This window comes from Neophocaena asiaeorientalis, unplaced genomic scaffold, assembly GCF_003031525.2.
Source record: "Neophocaena asiaeorientalis asiaeorientalis breed wild unplaced genomic scaffold, Neophocaena_asiaeorientalis_V1.1 scaffold86, whole genome shotgun sequence".
NCBI lineage: Eukaryota > Metazoa > Chordata > Mammalia > Artiodactyla > Phocoenidae > Neophocaena > Neophocaena asiaeorientalis.
In genome coordinates, this window is record NW_020175039.1 from 7085110 (window position 1) to 7102658 (window position 17549).

Genomic DNA, 17549 nt, shown 5'->3' on the forward strand with positions numbered 1-17549 from the left:
AGCCTTTCTCCCAAGCTGGAGTCTGGATACCAAACAAAAAAGAGGTCTGCATACATTCAAGGTACTGATAAGCAAATCATAGGCAAAGCATTATGCAAAAGTTTTCCTTTGCAGGGACCTGCTCTCTCTGCCCACTCTCCCACCTCCTGGGATCCACGACTTGGGAATGTCTTACTAACGTGAAAACAAGTCTGACTTGGTCTACTGCGAGTGAAGATCAAGGCCAAAACTTCACTGTACTGAAGTGAAAAAGTCATGTGTACCATCTGGCCAGAACTAGTTAATGGGGTTCTTTGTTTTTGTTTTTTAAAAGCCAAGAAGATATGGGAGAAAGAGAGTGGAAGCATCTCCAGGAAGAGAGAGCTATGTGTGAGATGGTGTCTGAAGTGTGTGCCTCCCACTGGGACGTGTGATGGGTGTGGGTGCCTGTGTGTGTACACACGCTCGTGCGTGGGCATGCATGCCACGCCCGCGTGTCCGCACGTGTGTTTGTGCATGTCAGTGGAGGGGTTGCTAGGGGAGAAAGTGCACAGGTGCAGTAAGAAGGGCTGACAAACTGAAGCACAAAACTGCTAACTCCTAGGAAAGGGGGATCCTCCAAACTCCCTCCTGGCCTGCTTCCACTCCACTTTCTCCTCAGTTGCCTTCATTTCGGGCTTAGGTTTCCATGAACACTGCAGTTATTTATTTTATTTTTGTTTGAAATGTTAAACAAGTCCCGAAAGAAATAGCTGTGGAGGCAACTTGTGCCGTCTCCAGGGAGCCGTTGCAGCACAAGGATTTTCTGCAGGCATTTGGCGAGGCTGTCCCTCCCCTGCAGCTTCACCCCCCGCCCCGGTCTCTGGAGAAGCTCCCGGGCACCTCTGCCTGGTTCAGGAGAATCCCAGGTTCCCTCATCTGACCCATATGTCTGTCCTCCCCAGGATGTAGCTCTCCCCCTCCCCCTCCACGGAGACCTCCTCTGGAAGGGTCTCTCTTCAGGCTGGTAGAATGATTAGCGATTGTAACGACACCATCAGCGACACGTAGAACGATGGCTAACGTTCACTGGGTGCTTATTAGGCTCAAGGAGCTGTTGAGAATGAAGATGAGGTACCCGCATCAACACATTTCTGCCTCAGCCCAGGCCTACCTGGTAGGCGCTATTACTATTCCCATTTTACAGATGAAGAGCCTGAGACACGGAGAATTCAGAGACTTGATTAGAAAAAAACAAGGTCAGTCAGGAGCCTCAGGCACAAAGTTTAAGGGATTCACACACAAACTAATAAAATAATATTTTAATGCCACATTTTAAAATCCATATTGATGCAAAAACTCCATGACGAACAACATATCAAATTTAAAATAAAGACAGGACCAGTAGATTCCAGTCTAGTCTGTGTGGCTGCGGCTCTCCAGCCCCGTGCTGTGCTGCTCTGTTCAGCATCCATTTAGGGCTCAGGATGTGCCGAGCAGGGTGCCTGCTTTTGCCGGACGTACATCTCACTCATTCTCGTAGCCTGGTGGCTTCAGTAATCCTCACTGAAGAGATGGGAAAACTGACCCTGAGGGCCAAGGGCTTTCTCACTTTCTGTCCATTGTTTGCTTATGTGTGTGTCTGCCTTCAAAGAACAACAAACTCCAATGGAATCTCTAGCAGGACTGGATTCCAAGTTCCCTCTGAGTCCACTGCTCTTTCCATGAGTTCACAGCTGCCCTTGGTGACCAGGCCTCCTCTCCCTCCTTGGCCAGGAAAGGAAGCTGATGGGCAAGAGGGGGGACCTCTTTGGGAGGCACAGGTCTCAGTGTGGGGTGGAGAGAGCAGGGAGGTTATGATTCCAGCAAGTCAGTTCTGACAAGCAACCTTCTGCTGTCTCCACCAAAGCCCCCCCGAGACACCTCAGGCTCAGCCTAAGTGGTCATCCTGCTCCAGCAGGATGCAAATGTATGAAAGACCCTTCTCCTCTCCAGTTCCTCACCAGCCTGCCCAGGGCCACCTTGCCCACCAAGTCTCCCCCGCCGCTCCTTCTTGACTCAACAACACACAAGACACAGGCGTGCGTGTGCACATGCCTCCATCCCCACGTTTTTTTTGTTTTTTTTGTTTTTTTTTACGGTACGCGGGCCTCTCACTGCTGTGGCCTCTCCCGTTGCGGAGCACAGGCTCCGGACGCGCAGGCTCAGCGGCCATGGCTCACGCGCCCAGCCGCTCCGCGGCCTGTGGCATCTTCCCGGACCGGGGCACGAACCCATGTCCCCTGCATCGGCAGGCGGACTCTCAACCACTGCGCCACCAGGGAAGCTCTATCCCCACTTTTATCCAGGCTCCTCTAAGGAGGGGTCCCGAGCTTGCAGGGGGATGCAGGGAAATGTAGAGGGAGGTGGAAGACCCCAGAGCCAGAAGGCAGCTCTTGAAGAAAGAAAATGGAACCGCTCTGTTGTCACGCCCAAATCCAGGTCCCTGGAACAACCACGGTGTGGCACACACACCTGCTTGACTGTGCTCTTATTTGCCAGGAGCAACATTTTGGCACATTTAAGGCAGATGGGGAAGGAATTCTAAAGGGGTCAGGGAGGTGGGGTCAGGTGAAGTCATCTCCATCCATCCCTGTCTCTAAGAAGCTCAGACACCGTGGTCTCCCTCCCACTCCTGAGGCCCCATTGTAACATGTCTCCTGCTTACCCTGTGGCTGCCCCTTGACTTCTATCCACCGCTTCAACCTCACCTGTCTTCTAGGGTGGGAGAAAGGACAGGGGCTTTGCAGTCAGGCAGGGGTAGTTTCAAATCCAGACTTTCCTTCCTACTCACTGTGCGGACTGGGACAAGCTGCTTGTACTCCCTCACTTGTTAAGTAAAATAGAATAATGGTGTCTATGTAAAGAACCTGGAACAGTTCTCAGCAAAATGAATACTAACCCCCTTGCCTGGCTTCTTTGAGGCCCTTTCAGCATGGCTGCATCTTGCCTGCCCTTAAGAGTGATAGAGGCCGTTTCAGAAACTTGTAAAGATCATCTTTAGCATTCAGCCTTCAGAGTAACTTCTTAGGTTTCCCCACCTGCACCCTGCCCCCAGCATGCAGGATCCAACACCCCTCTTTTAGTGAGTCATCAAGATGTGGACAAAACCAAGTATAGATTGTTTTAGAATCTTCACTCGAACTCACTTTGCCTCTTCTCGCCTATTAACTGCTCATGATGGAGGGCGAGGGGTAGGATGGTGGTGTCCGCTTTCATACCCACAATGAAGAGGAAAACCAAACTCAGGAGGCAAGAGATATGTTTTGAACACTCGAGGGAGGGGGTCATACCGCTCACGCACACTGCCCCACACCTGAGTCATTGAGCATAAGGAGTGATGGAGATCTTACAAGGCACGATGCTAGGGCGTAAGGGCCACTCCATAAATAGCACTCCTTTTCCCACTAGACTTCTGAGCCAACAGAGGAATAAGAAGGAAGAAGAAAGCAGATGGAGAGCAAAATATTACCTTTGTTATGGTTAAAGCTGGTGAATGGGGCTTAGTCTGGGGACAAGTGGGTTTTCTCATTCTGAATCCAGCATTGTGGGGAATTACCCACTTGTTACTGACCTTGCTGGGCCGAGGCAGGGTCCCCTGCAGGACAGATTCTGCCCCTGTAAAACTTGAGACCTAGAGGGGCAAGACAGAGCACGTGTTTCCCACATGTGGGCTCACTCCAAGAGAAACAGGACAAAGAAGGGACCAGGCTACACTTTCCCTTCCAAATTCACCAGATTACGTCACTTCTCCTCCAGGGAAGGAGTGAGCAGATGAAGAGATGCCAAGAGTGTTACTCTAGTGGAGAACCCTTCACTTAGAAGGAAATATCAGGAACGAGGAAGATGCACTCATTGTCCCCCCAACCCCAATACAATTTTTTTCTTTCAATTTGATAGCAAGAGCAAAAGCAACAAATATATATGTGTGTGTGTGTGTGTGCGTGTGTGTGTGTGTATCTATTAATATGTAATCTGTTAGGCGTATATATGTATATGTATACATATACATATATGTATATATATACACACATATGTTATCTAAAAATTAGAAAATAATAGTAACTATCTTAATAGTTTTGTGAATAATAAATGCACTTGGCACTTAATAAATGCATTTAATAAATTCTAATCATTATAACAACTAGAACAGTAACTAAACACAGGAATAGGAGGCATTTGTTCACTCACATTGATTCAGTCACATTTACTAGGCAATGGAGGTTGACACAAATACACAGGTACACTTAAAGCAGAGTAAGAGAAGTACCAAAAAGAAGAGCTCAGCAGAGAGAGACTGATCCAGAAAGCCCCCATGGCCATGGTGACATGGGCAATAGATGTTCTGGAAAGACGTTCTTAGTCAAAGAAGTTGGAGCAGAAAGAGCGGTCCAGTCTGAATGAGCTGTTATATTCTTGAAGAAAGTAATGGGAAGCAAATTTTCACATTTTCATCCACATCCCACCGGGCTCTCTTTGGGCTTGTTTCCCCCCTCAGGTATAGGGAAAGTAGCAGCGGAGATGAGTTCGGCACATCCTTTCAATTAGGGACACTTTCAAATAGGGGCACCCTTCCAAACCACTCCTCCTAATGTCCGTGTTCTTGCCCCTGCATACGATGCTGTTTAGAGCTGACAGTTCATCTCCGTCTGGTTCTAGCACCTCCCTGCTAACGCCCATCCCTTAGTGGACAATTCTGTCTTCTCGCTGGTTTGTGTTTGCCTCTGTTCCTCTCTGATGCAGTCCCTCCAGGCCACAGCAACAGTCTACTCCCTCTCCCAGAGCCCACACCCTACCACGGCTGGTACCCTTTTATCAGACTGCGTCTCTGGGTGTTGGTGGTGCAGAGCAAGCTAATGTCAGCACTTCCAGCTCCCAAGCCAGTCCCTCTGGCCCCTTAACCACACACCATGCCTTCTCCTGACTTTCGCCCTGTGTGTCAGCACATTCTCAGTTTAAGCTAACCCAGCCACACTCCCCTGGAGACACATGAGAGCGCCTCCCTAGCCTAGATGCATACATTTTCTCATGGTTCAACAGAGACTGTGGCCACTGAGCTGTAGAAGGCTACAAGCCGCATTAGAAAACCAAAACAGAACCCTGTGAACCTGCACGAGTAAGGAGTAAGCAGTCCTTCCTGGGTTCTCTGTTTTGAGGTCCCCGGGCCCATGGAGGACACAAATTGGATATCCCAATGTCAGCTCCCAAGCCAGTCCCTCTGGCCCCTTAACCACACACCATGCCTTCTCCTGACTTTCGCCCTGTGTGTCAGCACATTCTCAGTTTAAGCTAACCCAGCCACACTCCCCTGGAGACACATGAGAGCGCCTCCCTAGCCTAGATGCATACATTTTCTCATGGTTCAACAGAAACTGTGGCCACTGAGCTGTAGAAGGCTACAAGCCGCGTTAGAAAAACCAAAACAGAACCCTGTGAACCTGCACGAGTAAGGAGTAAGCAGTCCTTCCTGGGTTCTCTGTTTTGAGGTCCCCGGGCCCATGGAGGACACAAATTGGATATCCCAATGTCGAAGTCAGTTGAAGGTTGGCCGCTCACGTCCAATTCCTGTTTTATTCTAGTTGTGGCCTGGCAGAAACTTCAGCAGCCGCCTTTGACTGTGCCTTAAACTCAGCTACCAACACTCGTATCTGAGTCCTTTTTTCAGGTGTGAAATGGAATCTTCTTATCAAGGACCAAACTCAGCTTATTGATTTTCCAATATTGGGGGAGTGCTAGAAACAACTCCTTGACTTCGAATCTGCTCCAGGCAGACAGACAGGTCAATACAGAAAGTCGTTTGAAAGAGAAGACACCCACATGGTTTGTTATTTGGGTTAATACCACTCCTGCTCAGGGACAATGGTTCTAGGTCCAGAGTGAACTTGACTAAGGCAAAAGCATTAGAAAATCAGTCCTTAGAAATAAACAGTGTTCTCTATATCTTTTAGTGGAAACTGCTTTGGCTGGACACACCCATGAGAGATGACACTAGTTCTACCCAGAACGGCCATGCTGCTCACAACTAGTCACCCAGGCTTAACGTTCAGCATCATTCTGACTCCCTCCCCTCACTCATTTTCCACGTTCAGTTGGACAAACTCAGTTTGGCCGCACAGTATTCTTCCTTTCCAGTTCCATGGTGACCACCCAGCTGAGACCCTCCCGTTGACCTTCACCTGGATTATTGGAATAGCCTCCTCTTCCTCTGATTCTTCATTTCTTCCATCTCAACCCACCCAGCACTCTGAAACCAAATTTATTTTCCTGACTTTAATTCACTGTTAAATTATTTTAATTGTTCCACAGGTGCCCTCTGAAAGACCAAAAGTGTCCATTAACAGATGAATGGATAAAGAAGATGTGATATATATATGTGCATATACATATATATATATATACACATACACACACACAAACTCACACACAATGGAATACTACTCAGCCATAAAAAAGAAGAATTTGCCATTTGCAGCAATATGGATAGACTTGGAGGGTATTATGTTAAGTGAAATAAGTCAGACAGAGAAAGACAAATACTGTATGATATCACTTATATGCGGAATCTAAAAAAGTACAACAAAATAGTGAATAAAACCAAAAAGAAGCAGATTCACAGATGTAGAGAACAAACTAGTGGTTACCAGTGGGGAGAAGGAAGGGGGAGGGGAAACATAGGGGTAGGGGGCAGAAAGGATATTATGGAATTATATGAAATCATGTGTGTGAAAGTTTTGAAAATTGTAAAGCACTATAGAATTTAAAGAATCTTTCATTCAATAAAAAACAAAAAAGACCAAACTCTTTAATTGGCATCCAATGCTTTCTAAAACCCTGCCATGCCCTTCCAGTCATGTGATGCTTCTCCTCTCCCTGGACCCCAAGATACAGTCAAGACCCATAACCCACCATTGCCCAAATTCCATCTTCCTGTGTCCTGACTTTCTTTTGTAGAAACCATCTTATTCTTCACCCCATCTTGCCCATATTATCTATCTATTGACTAAAACCCATCCCTTCAGATCTATTCTACAGTAGGAGCTATTTGTGATCGGCTGGCCCAGTACCCGTTTATTTGGGGATTTCACTTTTCTTCCACGTGCCTTTCACATGGTAGGCACCTGACCTCACATGGCCAATGCAAGTATTCCATCTGCAAGCCAGAGTGATTGGTCTAGATTTGATGATGAGAGACATCCAGGAGTAATCAGGGTCTTCTGGAAGGTTGGACAGACGGGTGTTGGAGACGAGGCAGTCTGTGGGATAAGTGCTCCCAGCAGCCATCTTTCTTGGCACCTGGACAGAGTTGTGCCACTCAGCTCCAGGCTCTGCTCTACATGTTGGCTTCACTCTCAGGCAGAGTCCTGGTACCATTACAAGCCTTTGTATACATCTGTATGTGAGGTCAGATCTGCCTTTGGACTTACCAGTTGCATGGAGCAATAAAGTTTCCTGTTTCCTTTCAATAAATTTTTTTAAATAAATATTTCCCTTTAAAAAAAATAATTCTCTTTTTGCTTAAGTTGAAGTTTGGTTTCTGCCACTGATAAGTTAAAAGAGCCCTGAGCAGGACATTCCCCACGTTTTGTGACAGATACAAAGAGACATACACATATTCTGCCTTGTAGTATTTACCGGAGTGTATCATTTCTCCAGAGTATGCTGTAAACCACTCCAGGGCAGTATATCTTACACACATCTGTGTCCTCTGTGGTACCTAGTACATAACAGGACTTCAAACATACTGTTCACTTGGTTGAGTGAACAAGAAGATAAATATTAGACAAGCATAACCTGTTCCCTGACATGATTCTCACTGACCACACTCATCCATCCATAAACTCTGGAAATATCAAATACACATTTTGTTACCAAGGACATTTCCAATCCGTAAAAATAAAATAAAATAACATTATCTATGTTTCCAGACTTTATGGACACCCTGTAGAATTCTAAGGAAAACATGACTTGGGGGTTTCATGGATTCAGCCTTTCCCACAAGCTCTGGGTCTGAGCTGAGTTAGCTGAGAGATGCTGTCTCAGCTCCAAGGGCCCTAGTAATTAATGCTCAGACTCTGCTGGACTTGGGAACCATATAACGGCTGAAAGAGGCTTTTAAAGATGAGAGGGAAGAGGTCAGACCTCTTGAGGAGCACCCTGAAAAGGGAGTTAGCATCAGGATATCCACGTGAGGAGAAAACTAGCCAGACACAAGGGGCTGCCCGCCATATTTCCTACTCGCCGGGGCAAGGTTTCTACCTCATTCTACGAGAAGATGATCTGTTTATCTAAGGGGGTTTTAAGGAGTGCTTCAGCTTTTTTAGTGCTTGTGTCTTTTTCTAATTTCCTGTTTCTTCTCCCCACATTTGGGGTGGTCGGCCCATGCCTCTCGATGGGGCCCTTCTTTGGTGCTGGAAATACTGGGCCGGTGTTCGCTTCTGACTTTCTTGCCCAACCAGGCCCCATCTACCCCAAACCACCGTTCTTCCCTGTTCTTCAGAAAGAATCCAACAGCCCAGTGAGCAGCTGTTTCCAGTCAACTAGCCAAGTGGAAACTGGGTCAGAGCCCCAACATGCTGTGCCCCCTGGTGCCACTGAGGGTGGTGGGCAGACAGCACTCCAACTGCCATTCACTCCTCCCCTTCCCATGCTTGGCGGGAGAGCCCTTGATTCTCCCCATCTGACAGTACAGACCCCTCATTCCTTGCGTGTACCTAGGAGATAGGAAGATGATGCCACACCTGACCAAACCTGTCCTCTTGCTTCATGGCAGCGAGGGGCAGAGGCTCCCCAGTTGGGAGCAGACATCATTGGTTGGACGGGTGGGGGGCATGTCTTTCTCCCTGAGGTCAGACATCGTCCTACAAGAATGTCTTGCCTGCTCCTCAACAGGGTTACAATCTGGAAACTGGAATAATGTGATTTGAATGAAATTATTTCAGTCTTGTTCGTGTGAGTACACACGGGTCCACCATGGATATTTGTGCATACAAGTGGGTGCGCACACAGGTGAACATGCACGTGTGCCAGCCCTTATTTGCACACTACCTTGCACAGAAATGTGAAAGAAGAAGGAAAGTGGAAGAAAAGGATAGAAGGACCAATTCAGAAGAAAGACAAAGGTAGATAAAGACAAAGATCAAAAGAGGCATCCCTTCCCCCACCCTATCCTAGGCCCTTTTGCCTCCTTGAGAATCTCACACTAGAAAACTTTTCCTCCCTCTCTTCTGTTTACAATCTCTATTTTCTACTTCTTCCCTCTGTATATAAATATTCTTAAGTCTTGCCCCTCCACCCTTGCTGGGCTGTGATTGCAGGTCTCTGCTCTACTTTCTAGCCAGCCTTCCAGGAGCAGTCTTCACGCACTGATGCCTTGCGCTTACCCACTCTTGCCTCTCCAATCCATAGTAATCTACCTTTAGTCCCTACCATTACACTGAAAGGGTTCCAGCCAAGGGCACTGTAATGAACTGAATTGTGTCCCCCAAACAAAATTCTATTATTTGTTTTACTGGAATGTACTGGAACATCTCAGTTCCTCAGAATGTGGCTGTATTTGGAGATAGGGCCTTCCAAAGGGTAAATAAGTTAAAATGAGATCATAAAGGTAGGGCCCTAACCCAGTAGGACTGGTGTCCTTATAAGAAGAGGAGGAAGCGTCAGGAGTGCCTGCGCCAAGAGGAAAAGACATGCAAGAGTGCGACCAAGAAATGGCCATCTGCAAGCCAAAGAGAGAGGCTTCAGGAGAAACCAACCCTGCCAGTGCCTTGATCTTGGACTTCCCACCTCCAGAACTATAAGACAATGAATTTCTGTTGTTTACCACCCAGTCTGTTGTACTTTGTATGGCAGCCCTAGCACACTAATACAGGCAGTAATGATGTTATTATCAAATTCAAAGAGTGCTTTGAGTCCTTGCCCGCTGAGCCTCTCTGGAGCCTGTGACACCGTTAGGACTCATGACCCCTGAAACTCTCCTCTGTTGGCTCTTGTGAGGTACCTCACCCCTGATTTTTCTTCCACCACTGGCTACACTTTTCAGTTCCCTATACATGCTCATCACTTTCCCTACATTTGCATGGCTTCCCGGGGCTCTAACCTCAGCCACCTTCTCTCCTTACTATGTATTTTGCACTGAATCACCCAACCAAATCCATGACTGCAGCCGCCTCCGTGTGCGATGACCATGACGTCTAAATCTCCCGCCCAGACCACTCTCCTCCCGTGTGCACCAGCATCTCCTGAAAATCACCACCAGATGACACGAGGTTAAACTTCACATGACAAATAGCAAACTTATTGTGTATCCCTCCTGTCCCTCAAATTTTATTCCCCTCCTATGCTGTAGCCAGTAGATTTATAACTGCCCCAAATGGGAATCCTTGTCTTTTCCTAAACTTCCTTCTTAACGCCCCATATTTAATTGGTAAACAAATCTTATTGCATCTCCCTCTTTGCTATGGGCTGAATGTTTGTGTCCCTCCAAAATGCATATTGAAAGCTTAATCCTCAATATGGTGGTATTTGGAGATGAGGCCTTTGGGAGGTAATTAGATTATGAAGGTGGAGCCCTCATGATGAAATCAGTGCCCTTCTAAGAAGAAAATCAGCCTTCTCTCACTCTCCTTCATGTAAGGACGCAGGGAGAAGGCAACAACCAGGAAGCAGGCTCTCACCAGACTCCAGATGTGCTGGCTCCTTGACTTCCCAGCCTTCAAAACTATGAGAAACAAATGTTTATTGCCATCCAGTCTATGGTAATTTGTTATAACAGCCTGGACTAAGATACTCTTAAACGTCTCTCAAATTGTTTGTTTCACCCACCCTTATCTCTATTTCTCTGCTCACTTTAGGGTTCTTATCATTTTTTACGGGGATTATTGGAACAATTTCTAATAATTATTGAAATAATTATTGGAATAATTGCAATATTGGTCCCATGTCTTCACTCTCATTTCCTTTATTTTATCCTCACTCTTGGACCAAAAGAGTGAACTCTATAAAATATAAGATAATCTTAACAATAGGCTGCTTAAAAATCTTTCAGAGGCTCTACAGAGTCAAAGTTAGCCCTTCTGCATGGAAAAACAGCCCTTTGCAAGGTAGCCCTGCCAACCTCTCCAGGCTATGCTCCCAGATTTCTCTGTGTTTCCCCCAAACCCAGCTCCTCCAAGTGCCTGAACTCACTGTGCTCTGTCACAGGCTGCCTCACACCTAAAGGCTTCGTACATGATGTCTCCTCTCTCTGGAATGTCCTACCTCCACCGTCCAGAAGACTTCTCAACCTCCATCAGATCTACACCTAAATGCTATCTCCTCTGTGAAGACTTTCCTAACATTCTTGGAACTGACTTAAAGGATACCCTTTTGTCATACATGATACCTGGCACATTTCTTTAATAATATTGTTTTATAATTGTGTGTATGTCTGGCTTCCAAACTAGACTGTAATCTCTTTGGAGGCAGGAATTTTGTCTTTCCTCCCTCTTTGTACACCCATTACCAGAACAGTGTCTGCTAAGCCAGTGGGCTTGCAACCCATAGCAAATATTTGTTAAGTGGATGAGTGAGCAAAAAGAAAACCAGATAAACAGTGATTCGAACAAGAGAGAAAAGGGCCACAAACCCAAAGGCATGAGATGCACTGAGGCTTTGAGGCAAATGAGTCAGAAAACAGAAAAATTGCCAGGTTGCAGCAGCATCAGTACTCAGCATAGTATCTCTAGGGGTTGGGGGTAGAATCAGGGAGAAAGAAAGCAGTGAACTAGAGAGGAAAGTCTGTATGGACCCATAATTGTGGTGAAAATGGTAGCAGCCTGAACTATAATTACAATAAGGAATTACTGGCTGTTAAACTAACTTGATGCAATGTAACTCATTAATTGGTTTTTCAATAATGAAAGCCTTGGTCTCTGTGGCCTGGGAGAGTGGAGTTAGTTCCAAAAGGAAAGTAAGGAGAGAAACATTTCATTGCAACATCAAGATCTTTCTAGCAATAAATCTGCCTCTTACAAGCTCTGCAACCTTGAATAAGTTACTTAACCTCTCTGAGCCCAGTTTCCTCACTGTAAAATGGGCACCATAGCAATATATACCTGAACATAAATATTATAATGATATCATGTGTTTAGTGGATTATAAGCCCTCAATGCATATTGACTTTTATTAGGAGTGAAAGTTCTCCATAACTGAAACTTTTAGAACAATTGTGGACTAACAACTAAGAGCAGATATTTTTCCTTTTGCTTTCTCTCTCACATTACACTCATTTGTATATCTTATCCCCAGTAGATTATTAATTTTTGAGGGCATGGTAGGCATATGTTTTATTTTGGTAATCTCCAGATTCCCTGGACATAGGAAGCATTTGATAAATATGGATTGGGGGATGGAGACCATTTAAGCATCAGAGAAAAGACTGGATTAGGTCACCTTCAAAGTTTGCTTAGATGCTAAAACTCTCTGATTCATTCATTTATTCATTCATTGACTCAACAAATGTCATTGAGTGGCAGCCATGTGCCATGCAAAGCCTAGCTGCTGGGGATACGATGGATTACAAACGCAGACATGGTCTCTGTCTATTGATTCTATGTCTCTGTTAGGTTAAAGAGCTGAACGTTACCTAAACTTCACTCTTTATCCCTTGAGCTGTGTAAATGCTAGTACTGCAGTTCTTTGTTTTGTTCCCACAAACCGCTCGCTCACTTTATGTTATCCTGGAAAGTCGCTTAGGAGGAGAGATACCAAAGAGGAACAAAGTGGGAGTGGCTATTTTCCAAAGCACACAGTTGTTTTCAGAAATGCAAATCCAGACCTCTTAGATAATAAGGAAAGAAACCTTTATAGTAGCACAAAGTCTAGGAAGGTCTCCAATTAGTGCTAACCTCTTCCTTTATACTTTGATGGTCCACCCTCAAAGCCTCAATGCAAGACAGAGTTTGAGAGGTGGACACATGACCTTAGAAAGGGTGACCTCCTGGTGCATAGAATTTAAACTCAAGGGTGGAAAATCCAAGTGGAAATGAAGAAACATAGAACCATATGCTCAGATGTAGAGGTAATGTAACAAATTCCATGAGTTAATAAAGGATGCAAGCCATTCTCTGGAGAATCCCAGGGGCTGTGCAGATTTTTTTTGTTTGTTTTTTTACTTAGAACACAGTCTTTAACCCCTGCGGGTCATAAATGGCCTTTGGGGATCTGTGAAGTCCTAAAATTGCATGCAGAATTAAGCATGTAGGTTTTTCTTAGGGAGAAGCTTTATAGCTTACATGAGAAGCTGTGCATATTTTTTGTTTGTTTGTTTTTTTACTTAGAACACAAGTCTTTAACCCCTGCGGGTCATAAATGGCCTTTGGGGATCTGTGAAGTCCTAAAATTGCATGCAGAATTAAGCATGTAGGTTTTTCTTAGGGAGAAGCTTTATAGCTTACGTGAGATTCCCAAAGTGATTTGTGGCCCTCCAGAATCTCATGTTAATAGCAGACTTATTACTGAGCAGTTATTCTGAGTTGGAGGCAAATGGAAGGTTCAGGAATGCATTCCCATGGTGTTCACAACAACCAGGTCAATCAAACTCTCACCTGCTTCTTAGCACATCTCCCATAATTCTTCCAGGAAGTTTTATTCAAAGAACCCTGAGTATTCCGTAGCATTCAGTGTATCATAGCACTGAGAGAGCTGTGTGGAGAGGTTGACTTACTAGAAATTGACCTTCTGCCAAAGGACACAAATGGCTCATGTTGACCCACAAGGAGGGGATATCACAGGAACAAATACTACAACTCCTCTCTATCCCTCAGTCACTCGCCGAGGTTCCCTATTTCCTGAATTTAATGGAAGCCAGAGGACAGGAGAGAGCATTGATGTAGGCCATAAGGTCAGCTTCCGTAAAGTGTAGAATAGATCTGGAAGGGGAAACTGAAGATGTTCCAGCACTGTTTGTGTGTGTGTGTGTGTGTGAGACCTACATGTAGGGGGTCAGTAATCTAAATTTAGATCTACTAATCTTTACCTCTGACAAGTTAAGCCACAGGAAATGGGATAAATAAGGGACTCAGTTTCTTTCTCACCTCACAGTGTCAAAGTCACTGCAGTTAGGAGCTTCCCCATGTGTTCGTCCCTAAGACTGGCAACAACCCCATAGAGTAAAAAATGGGTAGAGCCAGGAATGGAAACCAGATCAGTGTGATTCCAAACCCATGCACTTTTCACTACATCTTGACACCTCAAAATGGGAAAGATACTTGGAGAGCTTGTGCAGAAGGTGCTCTTGGAGCTGGGTTCTTCTGCTTGTGGGGAGGTAGATGGATGAGTGATGGAGGGCACAGACTCCAGGGCCAAATTTTATAGGACTGAGCCAAGTGTGGGTACTGTTTGCACAAAAACTGTTTTCATGTCAGCTATGTGTATGAACACTAGCTCCTGCTCACACACATAACACAGTCACAAACACACAGCCTGCTGCAAGAAACGCATTGAGAATGGGTAAGGACAGGGCCAGAGAGAAGAGCATGATGGGCTAGTGGGAAAATTGTAGAGGAAACCCTAGCATTGAACGACTCCAACAATATTCACCAAAGAGAAAGGTAAGCATAATATGAACAGAATTTTAAGTCATCACACACGTATATAATAATTCAGGCTCTGCAGATGCAAAGACCAATACAGTTGATGTCTAGCATAGTACTGAGCTCTTTAAAAAGCTCAGTAATTGCACTCAATGTCGAGAGGTTAACAGTGATGGCCTGTTTTCTTCTAGTTGGATTATTTTGGCCCGTACCAAAACAGCACCCTGGTTGGTAGAATCCACGTTTCTCAAGGCTTTGTTGGTCCTATCTATGGTAGCAACAACTCCCGAGTCCTCCCCATATCCTGTCTCTTTGTCCTGCAGTTCCTCCTCCATCCCGGGTAGTGAAAATGGGAGTAATGTACCTAAAAGGCAAATCTCACTACCCAGCCATGTGTTTGTCTTTGTTATGCCATGAGCTGGCTGTGTAACATTGGGCCAGGCCAGTCTCACTGTGGACCTCAGTTTCCTCATCTGTAAATAAAAGGGTTGGACTAATGCTCTCTGTCTCCATGTTTGGTCACTCTATGTCTTATACCTCTCCTAACATTTTGGTTCCCTAAGACCTACACACATGTGTAATGGCTTCACATAATGGGCACCCTATAAACACTTGGAAACTACAGGGCTCATCTCGGTTCAACAAATATCTCTCCAGTCAAATTCTCACTGTGTACTTAGCTCTTGTATTGCTCCATTCAAGTTTATCCCACCAAAGTTCATTTCCAATAAAAATCTTCAGTTTGATTACTGCCAGGAAATACTTAAGGCTTTCTAATCCTTTCTAGGACTTTTAGTCTCCTGGATTCCTGTGTGTATTTTTTATGCCACTCCCACGTTCCAGCCTCAGTAAGAGTGTAGGTAACTCCGTGTACAAAAACTTAGTTATTTCCAAGTTATTGAATATTCTGTCTCCATTTCAAAAATTCCCTTCTCACCCTTCTCTGCCAATCATATTCTGGGTTTCTCTGGCAAACGCGGTCATGATCCTGTCCACACATGCTGCCTTCTTGAAACATTCCAAGACTAGCCCTAGATGACTCCGGTCACTTCTGTTTTTTCTATCACTTTGCTAACCAGATATTTTATTATCTCTCCCCTCTTGCTCCTCTGTGGCGCTTCGAGCTTATGCCTGTCATGTTGGTTATATCTGTGGGACTGAGGCAAGTTTTATTTTATTTTTTATTAAGTTTTCTGCTTGAGCTATATTTCTCCATTAGACAATGAGTTGCTTAAAAACTCAACCACATAGTTTCCTTCCTCTGTGATTCTGAAGAATGCCAAGAGCATAGCCCTGTCCTTTGGGAGGGAAAAAGAAAGTGCAACCTGGAGAAAACCAAGGACAGGGCCAAAGGACACACATACAATGGCGTGCTCATCCGCCAGCGTGATGATATTGTTCATTTACAATATCACTACATTTTATTTAGCATGTAAATTAGCGTGGTTCCAAAAGCAAAAACCAAACAAAAGGTATACTCAAAAGAGTGCCATTCCCTACATCACTATGCATCCTTTCCCCTCCATTTCCCCATATCCCTTACAGGTAACACATTTTATTCATTTTGGCTTTATCTTTCCTCTGTTTCTTTGGCAAAATTAAACAGATATTGTATATATGTATATTTTCTTCATTCTTACACAAAAGGTAGCATGATATACATTGCATGTGTACTCTTACTCCTTGCTTTTTTGGCTTAATAATATATCATGAAAGTCACTCCATACTAGGCATAGAGATCTTCCCCCTTTTACAGCTCCGTAGCCCGTAGTTTACTCGGTCTACTATGTATGTATAGACACTTAGGTTGTTTCCAGTATTTTGGAATTATAAACAATGCTGCAGTGAAGAACTGTGTGCATATGTATTTTCATATTGTCTGATGTATACCTTCAGTCCCAGAGGATGGATAGCTAGATCAAGACATAAACACATATGCAGTTTTGTCAGGTATTCTCAACTTCCCTTTCAAAGTGCTGTATCATTTTTCATTCCTACTAGCAATGGGAGCATTTGTTTCCTCTGAGCTTTGTCAATAGAGTATGTTAAGTGTTTTTAATTTTTTTTCCTATTTTGATAGGTAAAAACGGTATCTCGTATATTTAAATTTTTTCTCTTATTTTGAGAAAAGCTGAACATCTTTTTATATATTTCAGGACCATTTAAAACTCTTTTGGACATATATTTTGTTCATTAAAATGATTTTTTTCCCTCAATTTTAAAAGTTCTTTATATTTTGGGGATATTAACTCTTTATCTGTTATATATATAGATATGTTTTCTCCCAGTTTGTCACTTGGCTTTGGAATTTGTTGCTTATGGCTCTGACCACACAAAGTTGTTGTTTTTAAATTTAATATACTCAATTTATTATTATCTTTATTACTATTACAGCAGGATTTTAAGTGATAGTTAGACTCAGATCAGATCTATGTTAAAAATTAATTTACTCATGTTTTCTTCTAACTAGACTCTCTAACTTATAAGATTTTATTTTTTATACTTTTTAACCTCTGTTACATTTGAAGTTTTTTTAGTATATGTTTTAAGGTATAGATTTCATCTTATCTTTTTTTCAAATGCCTATCAATGATCAGAGCTTTTACCATATACCAAAATGTTATTTGTATACGGTGTGTTCCTGGATTATATTTTATTTCACTGATTGGTCTGTCTACTTAAGTAGCAGGTCCACACTGGTGTAATTACAGAAACTTTAGAATATATTTAGAATTGGGGCAGAGCTAATCCTTCATAGTAGCTCATTTTCATTTCCTAACACTTTTCTAGTTATTGTTTTATGTTCCTTTTTTCTATATAAATTTTAGTATCAATTTCTCTCTGAATTTTTTAAAATACAATATTTTTATTAGGATTGTATTCAATGTGTAAATTAACTAAGGGAGAAACGACATCTTTAAGATACTGAGACACCCTAAGCAAAAATAAAGGCTGCCTTTCTATTTGTTCAAGTCTACCTTC

General features: G+C 43.9%; 1 long non-coding RNA gene across 1 annotated transcript in view; it reads right to left on the reverse strand.

Annotated features, from left to right (window-relative positions):
- LOC112411882 (uncharacterized) overlaps positions 1–17549 on the reverse strand; it is a 47409-nt gene that overhangs the window by 18271 nt on the left and 11589 nt on the right. The window lies entirely within an intron of this gene.